The sequence below is a fragment of the Typopeltis vanoorti genome, chromosome 22 (assembly GCF_054136105.1).
Source record: "Typopeltis vanoorti isolate ZY-2024b chromosome 22, IOZ_Tvanoo_1.0, whole genome shotgun sequence".
NCBI lineage: Eukaryota > Metazoa > Arthropoda > Arachnida > Uropygi > Thelyphonidae > Typopeltis > Typopeltis vanoorti.
Window position 1 is genome coordinate 46,651,968 of NC_143570.1, and position 20,121 is coordinate 46,672,088.

The window sequence follows — 20,121 nt, forward strand, 5'->3', positions numbered from 1 at the left end:
TTTACTCCAGGTCGTGCGGTTTAATAGGCAATAAATGAGGGTATTTAAGAACTGTTCAATAGTCCCTAAATGATAACTGACAGAAACAGGATTCCGCTAGTATATAAATTTATAAAATTATGAAAACATGTACTTAACGTGACGATCTAATAGCCTTTCCCATTAAATGAATATGATTTGAATTATAAACAATAGCAGATGGTTTCAATCCATGTGTCAGCATACTATGGATAGAAGGAAAAACTTATTGAATAGCTTGTCGATGTGCATGCCAGAGAGTTGTGGATACTTATCTGTAAAGATGCGTAATTGTTTCTTTAAAACCAGATAAGAGAAAGACGTCATTACAAAAATGACTGCTTAATGTGTGTGTGGGGGGGGGGGATTTTTTGCTAACTTTACAGATAGCAAAAAAAAAAAATCAATTTGGAGACTAGATATTTGTAGAAAGCAGTGACACATTACACCAAGTAATGCATGAACGTTAATACAGTCTCGATGTTTCCCATATGAGAAATAGCTCCAGTATTGAAATCCTCTAGCTAAAAGTTAAACACAAACTCCAAATGTATTTTGTCCTCTATAAATTTCTCCCATTTTGGGTATTTTTGTGATAAAATGGTGTCCAATATTTAACTACACATAACAAGTAGACCATCTTAAAAATAACAAATCGGAGAGAATGACGTAATGGGATTACTGACTACAAGGACCGACAGGGATAACTGTGATATAATATGAGGGAAGTCTTATCTAACCGTAAGTTATTTGGATGTAATAGTCCAGTATTTTGTTCTTATGACCGGAAAATTCGAGTTTTCGAAGTAGGCTGTTCAGCTGAAGATGAGTCAGACGATATCAACACATCAATCTGCAGAATAAATGTAATTAACAGACAGTAGCATAAAACTTTTAATTACTTTCTCTGTAAAGTTAATCAGTTTCAACATAATATCTAATTAAATATTTACAGCTATACTGCTATGTTGAAATGGTAACTGGGATAATTGCTAGCGTTTGGTTTCAGATAAACCTGAATTGTACACCTCAACGGTAAGGGGATCGCTTCTTCGCCCAATGTTTGCATTTTATCACATTTCTAGGCATGCCTTCCACCAGTTTGTGATATGATCTAGCCATTTTAGACTGTTCGTCATTCATTATGATTACCAATCCATATACCATTGGAAGAAACTGGTTTCACATCATCCGATAAACAGTTTAGTCCCCCCCTGTGCAGACCAGGCAAGTTCTGCTTTAATAGCACACACACGATATGACACTGATGCATTGTCATGTTGAAGGGGGGGAGGGGGTCCTGTTCAGTAAAAGTAGGAAGCATTGCATTATCCAGAAGTACTACATATCCGTTACTGTTCATGATTTTAATATTACAACCAGAGAGAAGAAACAGCTCCTAACTATGAAGTTAAGGATGCCACACTCCTATGAATGATGTTGTTGTTCAGGCATCAGTCACACCTACTTGCCCTCAGACTGGGAAAGGTTGTAAGGTATTACAGGGTGTCCCAAAATTTATGCAAGAAGTAACTTTGATAGAAAACACAGGTTTTTAATTAAAAATTGTAATTTCTTATTGATTCATAAAGTATACAGTATAGGGTTATGCATGGAATAGCATATGGGGTAAATGGCCTCCACGATTTTGCTGGCACATACGCACTCTTTTGTCGAAATTTTCCATGACCGTTTTACATAAATGTGGTTGGATTTCGTTGATACAACGCTCAATTTCCTCCTTCAAGGCGTGGGTGGTCGTGGGCTTGTTGGCATAAACCTTAGACTTCAAATAACCCCAAAGAAAAAAGTCCAACTGCGTTAAGTCACATGATCTGTGCGGCCAATTCTGATCACCAAAACGGGAAATTACACGACCAGGAAATGACTCATGCAGTAATTGAATTGTTTCTCGGGCTGTATGGCATGTGGCACCGTCCTGTTGAAACCACATGTCGTCCACATCCATATCTTGCAATTTAGGCACAAAAAACTGGATTATCATGTCGCGATAGCGAGCACCATTAACTGTTACTGCCTTATCAGCCGCATTTTCGAAGAAGAATGGACCGATGATGCCTCCAGCCCAAAATCCGCACCAAACAGTGACACGTTGTGGATGCATTTGTTTCTCAACAATCACTCGTGGATTTTCTGAACCCGAAATGCGACAATTTTGTCGATTAACGAAGCCATCAAGATGAAAATGAGCCTCATCGCTGAAGATGATTTTGTTCGAAAAATAAGCATCCACTTGTTGTTGTTCCATAATCCATTCAACGAACTCTCTTCGCTGTGTGTGGTCATTTTTAATAACCCTGAACTGTCAGCGGTCACGCTGTCTTTTTTTTTCTCGTTCGCAACACTTTACCGCACAAATGGCGCTAAATTTAAATCTTGCGTGAATTTTGGGACACCCTGTAGTTTTCTCACATCATAAACTGCTTTCTACAGATCAATATCGATGTCATTTACACAGTGCATTCTGCACCGGTATTTGACATTAGCTAAGAATACATCTGTACTCGTTTCTGTGCAGATAAATTCCACCACAATAGGCTGTAAACATAAAATATTGAGGGTCGTGGAATGGCCTAAGGATTAGTTAATCCTACATTAGAGATATAATGTGCAACTCTTTTTAACCACTAATGTCTATAAAATTGGATCATACCTGATGTTCGAAGACTAGGCAGAAATTCTGGAGGGGAATGCAAAATATCTTCCAGAAATTTCTTTTATGAAATAGAACTTCGTCTATCAAATCAGCAGTACATAAATTTAGTTTTAACTCCCAGGAAATGCTTGTGTATCGAATTAAATTTAATGGAGAACTTTGAAATTTAAGATGCGTGTGTTATTTAGATTAGAAACCCCGTGGAATAATTTATTTACGAAGAGAAATAAAATCCCCAAACATCCCTCATACATTCTTTGCACCTGTTTACTTACAGATGCCTAGTCCATAATTAATCATTCTCCATCTACCAAAATTTCAAATTATACTATTTGTTTCGGTTTTGAAAAATTCTTAAACCATCACTTTTGTTTATAAAGTTTTATTTTTATCCTTCATTGTGTGTGTCGTAGCATCTGCATAATATCTCACACCACTCCTACTTGGCAATTCCTTACTGCAGAACCTATGATTCTTTATTTGAGTCTTAAGATAAAATGTATTTCGGATAAAGGAAATAAAACTGGTTATTTCTTAAGAATTTCATATGTTCATTGGAATCGTTATTGGTTTCTTGGCTTTTGTCCAATCTCTTTATTTTTCTTGTGAAGATGCGGGTGTGTTTGCATATTCCTTTAATGTTATAGGGTGTAAAGAATTGTTCGAAATTTTGTGGATCGTCATCCATTTTAAAACTGTTTCAAAAATAAAAGAAATAAAAAATAATTACAAATATTTATTTATTTTTTTGTCATATATTGTCATGTGAAAAATTTAATTTTCATCCAAAGCACATATGATTTGAATGAAAATACTTATTAATTTCACTCTTGATTTAAATAGTCAGATCCCTGAAAATATACCTTTTTCACATAAGTGATTTACTCTACCTATTTTTGGAACAGTTTCTCCCACAGTCGCTGTTGCTCACCTCATATACGTAAGTTTCATGTGTGAGTATTTTTTTTTTGTTTTGTTTTTCTTAGATAGCCTGCAGTTTGGTTGGAGTACGTAAGTCAGTCATTTTAAAATGGTACGGAGGATTTGTACAGTTTTTAAAAGGAATAGAACTGCGTCATAGTAAGTGTGAGTTTTACAACTTGCAAAATTAGATAAAAATTAGCAATGTTCACTTAAGAATTTATGATAAATGCTTGTTATCTGAAAGTATTTGGTCAAAAAAATACAACTGTTAATCACATAAACTCATCATTCTCCCAAGGACATAACATGGATTTAGACGTCCTTGATCTTTAATTTAAAAACAGAATTACTCAAGCATTTATAATGTTTATATTTTATTTTATTTGGTTTTATAATTTCATGTGATTGTATTGTATAACTTGATCATGTTCATTTATTTTATTTTTTTATTCTGGACAACAGTCTTGTCCACTTCGGCATTAACAGATATTGATCATTTCGAATATAATCATAAATCAGTTTTAATGTTATTTTTTCTTTTTTCTTAATAGATATTCTTTCGTTTACGCGTATCCTTTATACTCGAGCTAAACAAATATTTATCATTTAAATGCATATCGATAATTCTCAAAATAAAAATTACGATGATTATACAGCAGTTTAATCAAAACTCATCGTAGTTTCAAAAATCAGTTACAAAATTGTTTTAGGTTTAAAACAAAACAGCAGAGGTAGAATTAAAATCAAATGTTTTCAGCTCCGACCATCCTTTGTAGCAAATGTATTTTCCCTAAATCAGGGTCCTATTTTCTGGACCTTATTATAACCTTTTTATATAACTGGTTATTTATGCCATTTAGACTTTGTATTCATGATGTATTAATCTCTAGCCAGTGTCCTGAAAAATAACGTTAATTTAGAAATGTTGCTCAATCTTCTGTTATTTAGAAAGAGAATGAAAGACAACAAACTGTAAGACCAAATCATGTGCACTGCATCGAATGATAAAAGAAACACTGGCAGTCTTTCTGGATTAATAAAGGACAACAGAACCATTAGTGCATACACGTGGACTATTACGCCATTAACCTGTGAGAAATTGGATCACCTGCCAGAAAGAATAATAGCATTTCTCGTGAAAGAAAGAACGCGGTTAGACTAAATAATGCATCCGTGGCCTCGAAAATAGAAAACACGAAACAATAGAAGCAAGAGAGTGCTCTGGAGAGGCTAATTGTTGGATTAGTATACCGCGCGCCTAACATTTGGATGTCCGAGGACAATACTTAAGTTAATAGCTATTGGCAGAGCGAGACAATGGGGCTAAGTGGCTTAATCTACGTAAGTTAAGTTGAAGCCTTCATTAGTCCTTTCATGTGCACAAAGCCATCGAGTAATTAATAAGTTGCAATAATGTATCTCAAGTTCATAGTAAGGTCACCATATTAGACATGGGACACAGGAACACGTCCTATGTCCCATTAGTAAACAACTAATGGGATTTATTAAGAAATTCATCTTCTTAATTTAATTTTAAGATGTCAATAACTTATTAACGATGCCGTCTTTTCTTGTACGAAGACATGGATTCGAATCAGGTCGAAGAAGCGATAAAACTTCATAAAGGATTTTCAGCTAAGGGAGAGTTACTAAGTCTCATACGAAGGCGACTGTGTTTTTCATTTCGCAAAACAGGAAAACCAACCAGCAGAACACATCAAATTAACATATGATTATGCCTTGGTTGGTTTCAAATACCATAACATGAGAGTGCACTATTTATCGTCCAGAAAAATATACTTCATTTGAATCTCATGTAATCTTCTATGATTAGTATTCAAATGTTTGCCTTAAAGGGAGAAAGTCAAGGAAATACCAAAAACTTTGATCTCAAACACTTATGCAGTAGTAATACCGAACCAGATATTACTACTGGTTCGTCATATTTAGAATCATCATATTCCTGACGTGTACCCTCAAGGGGTGTAAAGGATATTATCATAGTACTACATGAAAAACTTACATCATCACTAACTTTCTATCTACACTTTTTCTGAAAATGAAACCGTTACCTGTCAAGACTCCAACATTATCAGATTTCATATAAGACATAAATAAATAAGGCACTTTTTACTGTATCAATCCACCTATATCTTGGTCTTCCTCTGGGTCTTTTTCCTGCCAACCTGTCAGAGAACAATTGTTTTGCTAATCTTTCCTCTCTCATTCTGTTTAAGTGACCATACCATCTGAGATTAGCTATGTTAACACATTCCTGGATGCTGACAATGTCAAGTTCTTTCCTAATATCCTCGTTTTTAATATGATGATGTTATTGATGCCATCTCTTCATGCCCATAATCTTTCTCATATCTACAGTCTCTAGTCTTTGATCGAGTGTTTTATTTCTACCCCAGCTCTCAGATTCAGATTCAGATTTGCTGTCTTGTATACAGGTAATTTAGTGTTTTAACTAATTTCTCTCTTATTCTATACAAATTTATTCAATTGACTTCCTATCATACCGGGTTTGTTGATTCTGTTATCTATTAACATATTTAATTTACCATTTTCACTTAAAATTGTGCTTAAGTAGCTGAAATGCTTTACTTATTCTATAGGTTCTCTATTCACGATGTAGCTGATATTTTCAATATTTCTGCCTATTTTCATTGTCTTTGTCTTATTGCTTATACCAATTTAATACATTTAATGACATGAAAAAATACGACTTCCTTCTTTTCAACTGATTTACCTCCGTACATTTCTCTTTGCATTTATTATGATTATTTCAGAATGATGTCACTTTGCTATGGGGATTATTTAGCAAATGTTTATTCAGCAATTAGAAAACATGTACATTGGCTGTCTTGGTGGTTGGCCAAGTGTTAGAATATCCGTTCTTCAATCAGCAGGCTCGAATCTTGCTATGGTTGGTATTTAAGTAAGAAGGGAATTTCTTCTCCCGGTGTTTGAGAGCAAAACCTGGCTTACTTGGGAGACCTGAATTGTCTCGAAAAAACGTTCCATATTTATCTCTAGAGGAGGGTTTCTGGGCCAGGTAACAAATTAATAAAACATACAAAAATTAATAAAAATCCAATAAAATCCTTATCCTACCTATGTATTAATTCCACTATAAGTTTACAAAGTTTTGACGATGCGAGTCACATAAAAAAATAAAAAAGAATGAAAGAAGACGCTTACCAGCTTTTGTAGGAAGAACATTGATGTAAATGCTACCATTTCCGTTTTTTATTCTATTTTTTCCCTTAGTCGTTGACTTTTTTTTAAGGAAAACTCATACTTCAATAGTGGTTGTAGGAGAGTGTCTTAGTATGGTATTTACTGTTCTGTGTACATTGAGAATTGGAAATTCATCAATGCTCAGTTACAAAACTATGATCATTATTTTAATATACGTTATCGTGTTTAAAGTAAAACTAGGTTTGACTCATATAAGATTGGAGAACCCCAAACATAGTTTAAGCTCTCTTTTTTCATTCCAATAGAAGACTATCGCCCTAATTATATGATTGCCCAATTTCGTTACGTGATAACGATATGGTACAATTTGGGGCGGTGTGGAAAGGGGATCAAAAAATCGTAATTATGCCCTTCTCCTTTATTATCCGTCTCCCCAGCAGTCCTCATTTGTTCCCTTTCGGTATATTATATTTAGTGAGATAGTTAACTGAGCTGTCTAATACTGAAGCTGATACTCATTGGAATCATGTATAGGGAACAGCTAAGTAGGTTATCATCCTACACACAGATCGGTATCCGATCTGTGTGTAGGATGGATCTGTTAACAATTTCCGGTTTGCTTGAGTTTGTCAAGTGAATTAATATCAACAAACATGGTCGGAAAAAATCGTATATTCTGCTAGTAACACCTCATTGAATTGACTTTATTTGCTGTCAAAACCTTTTTGCAGAATTAAAAAATACTGCAAAACATTCTACTATTTTATGCCAGATCGGATCCCTAGTAAAGTGGTATTGATGGTTGAAAATTGTGTAGTGAGTGATGTCACTTAAAGACTTAATTCATGCCGCAGTGGCATTCGAAAGTATACAGCTGGTCAGGAGGGACTCCATTCATTTAATCATTAGGAATTGCTGTAAATCCAGAAATTACAGCAATATTCAAGATAAGGTGATTTATACATCATACAAACCAAATTTTATATTATACTCTTTATTTCCGAATAAGCCCTTAGTCGGTAAGGCATTGTTTTGCCTTATCGACTGGTAGTTCATATTCATCACGACATTGCATACAAAATATTTCCAACGTGTTGCGTAGTTTGGAGGCCTCACATGACATAAATCTATTTGCAGTCTCCAAGGGATTTATTATTTATTCTTTCATGTTTTTCACTTGCAAAATGTTGAAATCTTATTGTACATTAGTACTAGAGGTAGGCGGCCTAGGTTCGAGAATTTGGAATCCGTACAGAACACCAAACATGGTTTTTTTTTTTTTTTTCTCTCTCTCTCTCTCCCGGACCACTTCGGATTTACAGCGATCGAAGAATTGGTGGTTTTGCATCGGGCGATGAGATTTATCAACCTACCAGAGATATTCGCAAATATTCAACTTTTATTGAGAATCAAAAGTTGAGTCAGCTGTTCGGAAAGCATGTGCGCAACCACTCGAACAAGGCCGAAACTTAAGATTACTATTAGGAATTTATTTTAAAAAATCTAACTATGGTACTTGTGGCTTTTTATCACCAGTATTTTTAATTGGTGTTTTTAGATGACGCTCAAGCAACTTAGGCCTTGAGAGGTGTCGTGTGTGTCAATCTCTCTTTTCCGGGCACTTTGCTTGTTATGTGGGAACAAAAAAAATTAGATGTGAGGGGATTGTCAGTCTTCTAAAAGACTAGCTTTCGTTTAGTCGAAATATCAATAATAATTGGATCTTTCGTATGACAAGATTCGAACCACATGGCTTTCCAACAAATGACTTCCTCTTTAGACAATATTATGGGGAATGTCTGTTTTGTGAGTCGAAATGATACTCATTGGTATCAAAAGTATGAAACATTTCATCGCAGTGAATCTTCAACTGTTTATTTTCGTTAACCTTCTATCACTGGTTCTAGGACAAGCATGGCCTTAATTTAAATGATTAAAGCATAAATAAAAAAAACATTCAAATATGATGTGAAATGACAAATAATTTGTCCGAATACACTTAGCGTGGAAGATAAGAGGATGACTGAAAATTTCAGTCATCCTCGTATCTTTCACTTATAAGAAATGTTGCTTTAATATCATTTTTCTTTTATATCCTAATGGTAAAAAAATATACAATTTTGACACATCGGGGTTAAAGGGTTTTATGATGTATATAAATAATTATGTATTCTTCCTTGTGTTTATATCAGTTGCTTCAATATCATTTTTGTTCTAGGTATTTCAGAACTTTTCGATCCTCCCCTCATACAAATTAAGAGAGGGGACATTAATTACTCTTCGACTTCATGCATGCAAATTTAATAATTTCACTTTCAAAAGTAGCTGCCAGTATATTTAAGCTTGAGCAATAGTAAACTGAAATAACCAAATACTTTTGTGAAAAATATTCCCAAAAATATTTTCGTAATTATACGAATATTTTCTTAGAGATTGTCATACACGTGTGTCGATGGCAAAGGAGTAATTTCGCTAACACGTTTGCTGTGGGAAAACAAAACAATGTAAAAAAAAATTAGCTACCTTAATATCGAATTAAACACCGTTCTAGTAGAAATCGCTGCACGGACCAAAAGAATATTGATTTTTAACGAGATTTTAACAGGGTTGTTTTAGCCCTCAACATAACAGGCAATTTTGATTGCGTCAAAAGGGAAAAGTGATTGAAAGCACAGTGAACAGGTGACCTCGCGATTATAGTTATTTATAGTTGCGTATTGATAATCTTTCTTTTAGAACTTTAAATATGAAATTAACATTTTACTTTTGAATGTTTTGAAAATTTGTGGTAGTAATGCGTTTAATAATGTATGTCAAACGCATTACTAGCACAAATCATTATTCCATAATAATGATGTAACAATGGATGTTAAACAAAGTAATTTCAAAAAAAAAAAAAATTATTTCCTTAATGTCGCGTGCTTCATTGCCATATTTTCAAATATTAATACAAGAATGAAAATGATAAACTAATCAAAACAAGTAAAGGCAATTGCACTCGTATTTATATTTCCGATTAAATTCGACAATAAAAATATCAAACTAATAATTTAACCCAGGTGTGTTCCTATTTGATATACAACGGCTATGTTTTTCGCATTAAACTCTTGTTTAATTTATATTAGCAAAACATTGTTGCACCAGTAATCCTATGCGAAGAAAATCAGTTTTCTCCCTTATTTCCTTACGCCCTGCACGGTCTTGACTATATATGTGTTCCCTGCTGTCAGCTTCACATACGATGTGAATCAGTAAATTTTCTCGCCTTAGAGATTTTTTCCATAGAAAAAATCTCGCCCTATTGCTGTCTGTTGGCCATTGTGAAGTCTAAGACGCACGTCTTAGACTTCACAATGGCCAACAGGCAACACCGTGTGTGAATTGAAATTCTGAGTGTACGATCATTCTTTTGAATGAGTGTCATTTGTCATGTGGCTTTCAGCTGATCAGTCATAAATCTTGACGATTGTCGTAATGTTCGATGACTGTCCTCTGGCTGTTTATATTCTTTAAAATGCGTCGAAGTTTTAAGTATATTAGGAATATTTGGAGAACACTCTGAAAAACTGATCTTTTTTTTTTAAACAGAACTTCATAACGAAAATTCGTAATTGCAAGACCTTTTGACGAACCACAATTTTAAATTATTTGGCTAAATTCCAAAATTCCCTTTCATTTTTCGTGGATGCCAAATTTTATTTTCTGAAATGTATTTTGTGCAGTTCATTAAAAGTTAACATTCAAAGCAATAACAAAGAATATTAGAAATTTTCAGAAATAAATTTCTACCGAAGACTATGGGCTTAAGGTACTCTATCCATTATTATAGATCAATCGTCATATGATTGTCATGGAGATCACTGATACAACAATGAATAACTTATGAGCAAAAACAATAATATGAAGCCCTTGCAGAATCTTTAACAATAAATATTTTAGAGGTACAAGACTAAATTTCCGGAAGTTGAGCTTTCCAAGTTAATTGCAATCATTTTCTACTCTCGCCCCAATGTATCTCGAGGATTTTTTTACATTTGCAAGTCGGTCGTAAACTTAATTTTTAAGAGGACTTAAGAATCTTTTTACATTATATTTTGAATTTTAAGGTGTATATTTCATAATAAGAAACACAATTTTTACAAAGTAATTTTAATATTGTATATTTTTACAAATAATTTTGATAAGTTAATTCTTTGGAAACAGTTTAAGCTTCTTATAACAAGAACTACCAGAATACAGTATGATGTATCTTGTTTTTCAAAAATATTTAACCCTTAAATCTCCATTGCTTCTTGTGCGAAACTTTCAACATCATACATTTGTTTGATATCGTTTATCATGATAATAAAAATTTAAACGTATAAATAATGCTTTCAAAATTAGGGGAGCTGCAGATTATAATGAGTTTTATATTTTAAATGATGAAAAACTAATTTTTTAAAAATAATCACGATAAATATATTATATTACTATTAATCATTTTGATCATACTAACTACAACGTTTAGAATACACTTTAAATATAAATAGCTTCCATTTTTAACCCTTAAAACTATTTTAATTTGTTTAGATAACTTTTTAGAAAATGTTTTTTTTTTTTAAATCGTGATAATGAAATTTTTTTCTTGCAAAAAATAAAACGTATATCTATTGTATTCTGTTTAATGCCGTTGACAAGTTTCCGAACTCAGAAGAAAAATGTTTCTTCGGTGTCAACAGACTTTGTGTCCACTGTATGATTGTCTTTGATTTTAACCTCTTGTCTTCTAACCAATGACTAATGTTACTTGATTTATCTTTCAACTGTGCATCGCACTAAAGACCATTTTTTAAAAGAAAAAAGCGACAGTAAAGTGCACACTTTCAATTAACTAAGTTTGAAAATTTTCTCGTTTATAAACATAAAAAAAAAAAAAAACGGGCTGTTTTACAGGAAATTATCATAGAAAAATACGATATGGTTAAAAATATATCGCCCGTCTGGTTGGCCCAGTGGATAGCTTATCCGCTCTCCAGGCTTATCCATTCGAACATTGCGGGTTCGAATTCCGCCGTGGGCATGGATGTTTGTGATTGTCTGTAGAAATACCAGTGGTAGATGGCGTTGGTGTAGTTCCGGTCAGTTGGTAATTGAATTGTGAAGGAGTTGTAGAGCAGATTCTCTCCCTCGATGAGTCCTTGTACTCCCTGGGGATGTCAAATAATAACAAAATATTGCAATGCTTTCATTATTAAGAACAAGCTTTAGATCGTACTGATTATCATACCAATTAATATTTGAATAAGGTACCTGAGGTAAATAAAGCCCAGGGTCTAATAAGGTCTGTTTAAAAAAAAAATCATATTTACGGTAAGTTGCGCCGGTTTGGTTTCTTACACACACACACACACACACACACACACACACACACACACACACAGACAGAGGACGCAATACAATGGCAAATCAGTGGTGGCATATTGTCTAGCGACTGTATTGTGACCTAGACCTTTGTGGGAGGTGGTTGGGTCTTCCCTTTTAATAATAATACTCCGCAATAATTCAGAAGTTTTAATTACAAATATTGTTATTTTCGCATTGTTTTTATATTTAAATTGTTCTTTCAACATTCAGTTTTATGATAAAAAATGTTTTAATTGTTTTGAATTCATATTTTATGAAAATAGATGTGATCTAAACTAGTTCGAGGCGGTTAATAAGGTCCAGTAAATTTGATGATGGGCCTTATTAAACTGATATAGTTTGATTTTATTTTTTGGTGATTGCTCATAATAGTTATTTTATTGATAAAGGCCTCTGAAAATGTCAGAAGTTAAGAAGAAGCGGGGTCTTTCGACTGACGAAAGCCTAGAAGCAGCTATGAAAGCTGTGCAAAGAGGACAACTATCACAACGTGTAGCATCAAAATGCTATGGATTACCTAGAAGAACATTGAGGAACCATTTAAAGACAGAGAAGATGACGAAAAGATTAGGAAGAAATACTGTGCTAACAAAAAAACAAGAGAAGCACTTGGTAGAAAAATAGTAAAGTTTGCTTAAATTGGCGTCCCTTTAACTTCAAAATCTATAATCCAGTAAATTTGTTGATTTACTGGATTATAAATTTGTAAATTTGACAGTACATTTGTTGATTTACTGGACAAACGTTTATTTGCGAACAAAATGAAATTAGGAATAACTTCAATAAAGAAATTGGCCTCTCAGGAAAAGATTGGTTGAAGTTATTTTTAAAGAGAAACTCAACAATTTCTAAACGTAAAGCTCAATTTTTGAATCCTGCTTGAGCTGTAAGAACATGTCCTAATCCTTCATCTTGCGCTTCAGATAACTCCGATGATGAGATTCCATTGGCAAATCTAAAAACAAAGAACTCTTTAAAGTCATCATTTCAGGAGTTAATGCCAACGCCAAATTATGCAGTTGTAAAGGCAACACCAAGAAGAAAAGCTTTTAAATTATAAGGGCCAGAAAGTGACCAAAGATCTTTTCAAAGAAAAGGATAAGAAAGAGAAGGCTGCCACTAAAAAAGAGGAAGAACCAAAAAATAAAGGAACAAAGAGTGTCAAAAGAGGGGTGATATTGCCATGGATGCAGAGAAGAAAAGGTTGCTGCTATGAGACGATGCACACGGTGTCTTAAATGGTACCATGAAGAGTGTGTTGGTCTCACCAAAGAAGAATGTGGCATATTTGTATGCCCTTATGACTGTTCTTAAGCTAATAATTAAAATTAATAATTAAAAATAATTGTTATATTCTTTTTTAAATATTTAATTTTGTTCAGGGCATTATTAAACTACTGTGGTTTAATAAGGCCCACTGAAGGTGTTCTTTAAAGACTTGTTTAAAATATAAATTACTGCAAGAATAGTTCTTAATTGTGTTTTTTTTTAATTAGTGATAATACAAACTTTAATATGAACACTGTTGTTCAATTAATCTAAACAATTGTCTAACTTATTCAAATTTTAAATAAGGTGGGCCTTACTTGTCTCAAGTACTATATATCGGAATCGATAAATAGTACGTTATTAATTTGTTGCATTTCACTTTGATTTGGCAAGTGCCTTACCAGTGTGTGTGGCGGGGAGGGGACAACGTTGAACTGATAAGCGTGAACGCTCTTCTCTTTGATTCGTGTTGTTGACAAGAAACGGCAACCTTCTTCCACAAACATCTTAATGCTAAAAATAGTTTACTTTCAGAAACTATTTTTAAATCAAAACTCAAAAAAAAAAAATAAATAAAAACCAAGATTGTCCTCCTTTTATCAGTTAACGACGTGCTAAATGTTCTGATGCATCTCAAATATGGAACTGATTCTGTAGTTTCATGAATTACTTTTCTTCTATATATTTGTGGCGCAGATTGCATATACTAAATTGATATTTTTATGTGAAGTACATGAAATTTTATGTACTTCATTATTTTACTAATATTGCGTTAGCTGCAAAAAAAAGTGTCATCTCCAAATCTAAATATCTAGATGACACTTTAAAAAAAAATAATAGTGAACGACAAAAAAAAAAAAACATTGCTTCCCAAATTCGCGGAAAATCTTCGCATTTTTAATGACATTTTTCACTTTCTTTGAAGTGGACAATCTTTACCACTGGTGCTGTATTTCACTAAACGTTCGAAATGATATGCCAGTTGGTTGATAAATGAAGCCATCACAAGAATAATCATCTATTATTGCAATGATTATAATCATTTATCCAAACTTCGCTGACAATTTTGTGTGTATGCAAAGTAGAAAAAGTGTTTTCCCCGCTTACTACTGCCAATAAAAGTAATAAAAACAATGCTGACAGGGTTAATTATTAACAAATATTTAACTTCCTAAGTCTGAATACTTGACGGCCTATAATACAACGAAAGATTTTTAATATATTTTTATCATTTCTTTATCCTTTTCTTCGTTAACTGCAATACGTAAGTTATACGTAAGTTTAATGAAAAAATCCTACACATTACAAGATAAGATATTTAATATCACTTTGTTCTTAGCTTTACTAAGTTAAGAAGAGAGAATGAAATAAAGCATGCAAAAGGCAATTCTTCTGGTCAGCATAATACATATCGTCTCCTCTTTCCAAACCAAACAATTCCTACAATCCCGCTGCCGCATATAAGTATTTGAGCAGTAAATGATTTTTACTCATTCTGTAATGAGTATTTTTAATTAATTACAGAAAAAACTGGTCTCGCCAGGAAGTGATTTGCACTTTTTGTAGTTTTATTGTATTTTAATATTCTCGTTAATGTTATCATTCAGAATTTGTTATGTATGTACGAAAATAGAAAAATAATTCAGTTGATCTTTATATCAGATTTATTTGTGTGTAACAATTTCTTCTGTTAACAGGTTATGAACGTAGACAATCATATGCGAAGTTTTGTTCACGGTAGGGAACTTAAAGTACGCAGTTAATGATGAAGCAAAAGTAGACGGATATAAATTAAGTAAGTAATTGAAGAATTTTATTCATTTTGAATTTTCATTGAGAAATTCAAAATATTCTGAAAGGTTTGAAAGATTGTGTACTAAATGCTATCCCGTATGCCCAACAGACAAATGTCTGTTTGTCATAAACGCCCTGTAAGTTTGACTCCCACTAGATGGATAAAAACCGCCAGTAAACAGAAACAGGATCTACATTAACCTATAATGGCATTTAATGAACAATAGAATTTTTATTCAACAGAATAGGTTGAAATTAAATTGTCATTGTTGAGTGTCGCTTGAGAAGAGATGCTTTGTTAAATGAATCTCAAATATTATGTCTGAAATTCCTAGAAGCAGGTCTTATAAGTTCGTTGTAAGAATGGCTTGCAAGAAATACGTAATATATAACAGCGGCAAGAGAGACTAATAGCAGTGATGCATAAGTTGATGACTGGTGTATTTTCAAGTAACTAACTGTCACATAGTTGCTGGACATTAAGTAAAAAATGAATAAGAAACAGCGAGTTAACGTACGATAATGACTTCATTCAAATTCCTGAATAATCGGCGTTAATACAAAAAAAATCATAATCTTGTTTGGTCTCGATTAAAAAATTTGTTTAATGTAAATCGTATAAATATTCTTTTGAATTAAGAACGTACCCACCAGGGTTGACTCTAGTTTTGTTATTTCACTTAAAATATCAATTCGGTAAGAAGAAAACCGACAATGTCACATTAGTGTGCGCTATTGAACAGTACGAATGTGGAAAGGTGTCAACGGACGGATTCCTTAGCCGTGAAAGCGCTGCGATCGTTGACAGGCTTGGCTGAGAAAGGCTCAGACAAGTGACTTGAGGATTAACTTGAAGGATATCATGGCTTTCCTGTTCCGTGCGAGTGAAGATGTTATTGGAGAAACTCCGTAACTCTTAAATTAGCCGCTAGCTTCGTTTTGTATCCACAGTCGGAAGAATCGAATTTCCTTCTATAACAAAGATTTAGGTTCGAATCCCTTAAAGGATAGAACGGATCCTTTATAAGGGCGTTTCTTTCTGCCTTTGTTGCTAATATTACGTGCTAAAAAGCTGAGTTGCGAATGCTGTTTCGCTCCTATAGTCACCCTGAGCCTCAAGTTTAAAATAATAAGAATGACGAATGGATTGTTGATTTTGCTTCTTCAATTTTTTTCAATACCAGAACAGAGCTGACTAGTCTGGTCTCTGAACCTTAAGAGGTGTGAACTACCATTCCTATTCACTCATTTCTTTTAAACAATATCTCATTTACACTTTAACTAATTAATTCCTGAAACCGCGTCTTAACTTCGGTATTTGTTGACATAATCAGCGACGAGAAGTCGTTAATTCTTAGGTTATGCAAATTGGCTTGTTCAATGGTTCTAGAGAGAAGGATGGGGACAATTATAGCAGGATTTTTAACACTGCTTGATCTGATCTCATATATACCTCCCTTCTTCCAACGCAACCCCTTTGTTTGCCAAGTAAATAGAATATAAATTCTGAATAGGCTGTTGTGTGGAAAGCGTCTCAGTACTGTAGTTTAACATGTCTAGAACTGCTATAATGTTCTAGACTGAAGCACTTCAGCAATAATTTTCAGTTTAACAAATTTTATAAACAAAACTTTGAGCATAAATAAATCAGCATATTATCTTAGGATTAAAAGCTGCGTCACTAAATAAAACCGACTTCACTGAAAAGCTGGTTTTATTTTTACAAATTATTTTAGGAAATTTTAATGACTGAAGAATAACAAAGGTTCCAGCATCATAAATCACTCGCTAACTTTGAGTGATTTATGATGTGGGGAAAATACGTCCCTTTAGGTAGGTCGCTTATTTTGAAGAAAAGGAGTTAGCCATTCAAATATTTATTTATTAAAATATGGCTCCCTCTCCACTTTCCATCTCCATTCCAGCTATAATTCATTATGAAATGACCGAACTTGTAACACAATGGATGCATCTTAATATTTTCTAAATTAAAGCGACATCTGTTATCAACTCTCCGAAACATAGATTGGCGTTGGAGCAGCGATCATTAGTGTTGATTCCGACAGTCGTTTTATAGAAAATCTTATTTATATCCCTATTGATACTTGTCAAGATCAACAGCTCGATTGTTTTAAATCTGAAAAAAAATTTAAAAAGAAATTTTCAATAGGAAACGTTAAGCCAAAACTCTTTCGTATTTGGTAGAAATCATATCTAAAGAATGTTACTTATAGAGGTGGCTACAAAAAGAAAAAAAAATGGCTTTGGTGCACTTTTTCTTTACAATTGTTTTAGTTCTTTCATTAACTGATTAAGTTAACTAAATCACATTTCATTAACTAAATGATAAATCAATTATATTTGGCCCAAAAATGGGACGTGTTGCAGCTAAAAGTATTTAAATCAAAACAGAACTAACTTCAATGATTATTGTAATAAGAGAAGCTGTCATTGGCTATATTTGAATTAAGTTGCTCCGGTATGTCGATTAAAAAATGGCAGTTTAATATGATTTAATATTTCTTTTACAATAAATTTAATTTTAAACTTAGAAAGCAAGCTCATAATTTGTAAACTTCCCTCATCTCATATTTGGTTCCTTTTATAATTCAGTTAATGGATTGCGTATTAATCTCTGTTGAAATGGAATAGTTGCTTTGTCAGCCAATATGCAACATTTGTCAACGATCAACAATACATAGTTATTCGTTTGAAATATTAGTCAACAATGTATATCTTTTAGATACATTGTTCTTAATTGAAATTTTTACTAGTGTTTCTCCGCTTTCTACTTCTTACGGCTTTAATATCCCGGCTCATTCATGAACAAGCTGCTCGTAATTATATACTACCTAACAAAATATTGGTCATGAATTCCATATGTCCTTCTCACATTCCAGTGTTGGACCACGTGATACAAGCTCAGTAGTTTAGAAACGACTTCTATCAATAAGCAACGTCCAGGCGGTGCTTATTAATAGAAGCATTAGCGTCGCTCAGAATACATTTCAACGTGGTACTGGAGGCAACCATTTCCACCCCAAAATATGGGATGTTGGAAGCCCACAACAAGCATTCAATTTACTTGTTTCTGAAGAGAAGAATATTCTTCAACAGTGTTAAATTGGCGAGCATGATTTCTTTCTGCTGATTTGTATTCTTCCCCAAAATAGTTGATTAAATTTCATTTCGAAACTTTGCCCAAACAAGATCACAAATTTATATTTATTACGTTAAAATTTTTATAAAACTATCTCAAGTTATTTCCATCATTCTGACTTATTAAAACACTTCGCTCTTTCGTCCTGGTATAAGGAAGCAAAATTTCTCCGCGTGGCAACCACTGAACACATTAGGTATAATTGGCGATTTTTTTTCATGCACTTATGTCTTGGTTTTTAAACAAGATTACACCTATTGTTTCCCCTTTTCTTTGCCGAAACAGCCAATTATAGAACGCATGAAAACAGAACATTCACGAAGATGATCCCACAATGTACTCTCTCCCTAGTTGAACAGATCTGGGTCCGATTCCCGTGTTGGGCTTCACAGATAACGATCAGTTAGTCAAACTAGTCACAACTCATCCACAGTTAATGCCTATACCAAATAAATTTTATTGCTTCAACATTTATTCTAAGCAAACAAAGACGGCAAATTTCGGTGAATCTATTTACTTTTTAATTTTTGACATCACCACCAAAATATTTGTTAATTTGAGCTAAGTTTTTTTTTTTAAAAAAAAAAAACATTACTTTCATAATAAGGGAAAATTCTCTACAGCTAATGCTACAACTCACCTGTTAATATATTACGGGAAAAATTGTCCGTTTATAGTTCATTTTGACAAAGGTTCGCGCGCTATTGCCCCATTTTATAACAGACTTTTTTTATAAAATGGGGCAATGTAAATTTCAACCTTTACAATTGATATTGTCAAGGTTAAAACCAGTCTGGGTAGTGACCCCACCCATAATGTATTGCAGTATACATCTCTTAGTGAGATGTGCCATACATTATGGAAAATACTAAGAATAGTCATCAGAGCTTTACCCACCTTTACAATGAGTTCCCCTGATGATGCACCACCTTTAGACTTGAACTATGTTCAGGCGCAAACTTAACTGTTTGCTTACTTGGGATTAGGAGTAAAATAACCAACTTTATAAAATTACTTGGAAACCTTAATATACATTATTCCCAAAGTAACTTCTTTCACATGCTGATTGAGAAAGTTGTCTCGCAACAATTCAATAAATTCCTGTTTCTTATTATGAGATTTATCTTTTACCCAATCAATGTTTGTAAAATTAAAGTCACCCATAATGATCATTCGCTTGGTACCCATAAGGCTTAATTGCCGATGCATTTCTTCAGCCCCCTACGACTGTGCCGCCAAGCCGGTAGCAACAACCTCACCATATATTTCATTGTTAACCTCCACTTCACACCAGATGGACTTAAACTCATTGCTACAGGGGGACATTGTTGCCATCATTGTTTTCTTGTATTTCTACCCTAAACGAACAAAAATCATCTGATATTATTAGTAGCATTCCTCCTCTCCTATCTCCTCTGTCGTTCCTAAGAATAGTATATCCGTTACACTCGATCCCACTTACCATATCTGATTCTAATAGCCAGGTTCACTAATCCCAATAATCTTAGGCCACATTGTATTCAATAAAGCAATAAGCTCAACCCCTTTGTTTCTAATGCTCCTGGTATTTGTGTATAGACATAATAAATTACGACCTAGCCTATTCTTATAATTAGACATGCAATCTATTTGGTCTTGTTCTAGAATTTTCTCTTTTCCCTCCCCAGAT

At 33.5% G+C, this 20,121-nt stretch overlaps 1 long non-coding RNA gene across 1 annotated transcript in view; it reads left to right on the forward strand.

The window, feature by feature from the left end:
- Positions 1-20,121, forward strand: part of LOC150094396 (uncharacterized) — a 51,863-nt gene that overhangs the window by 5,159 nt on the left and 26,583 nt on the right. Inside the window, exon 2 of the long non-coding RNA XR_016550217.1 lies at positions 15,196-15,293. This is a non-coding gene — a long non-coding RNA (uncharacterized LOC150094396). The remainder of the gene's footprint in view (positions 1-15,195; positions 15,294-20,121) is intronic.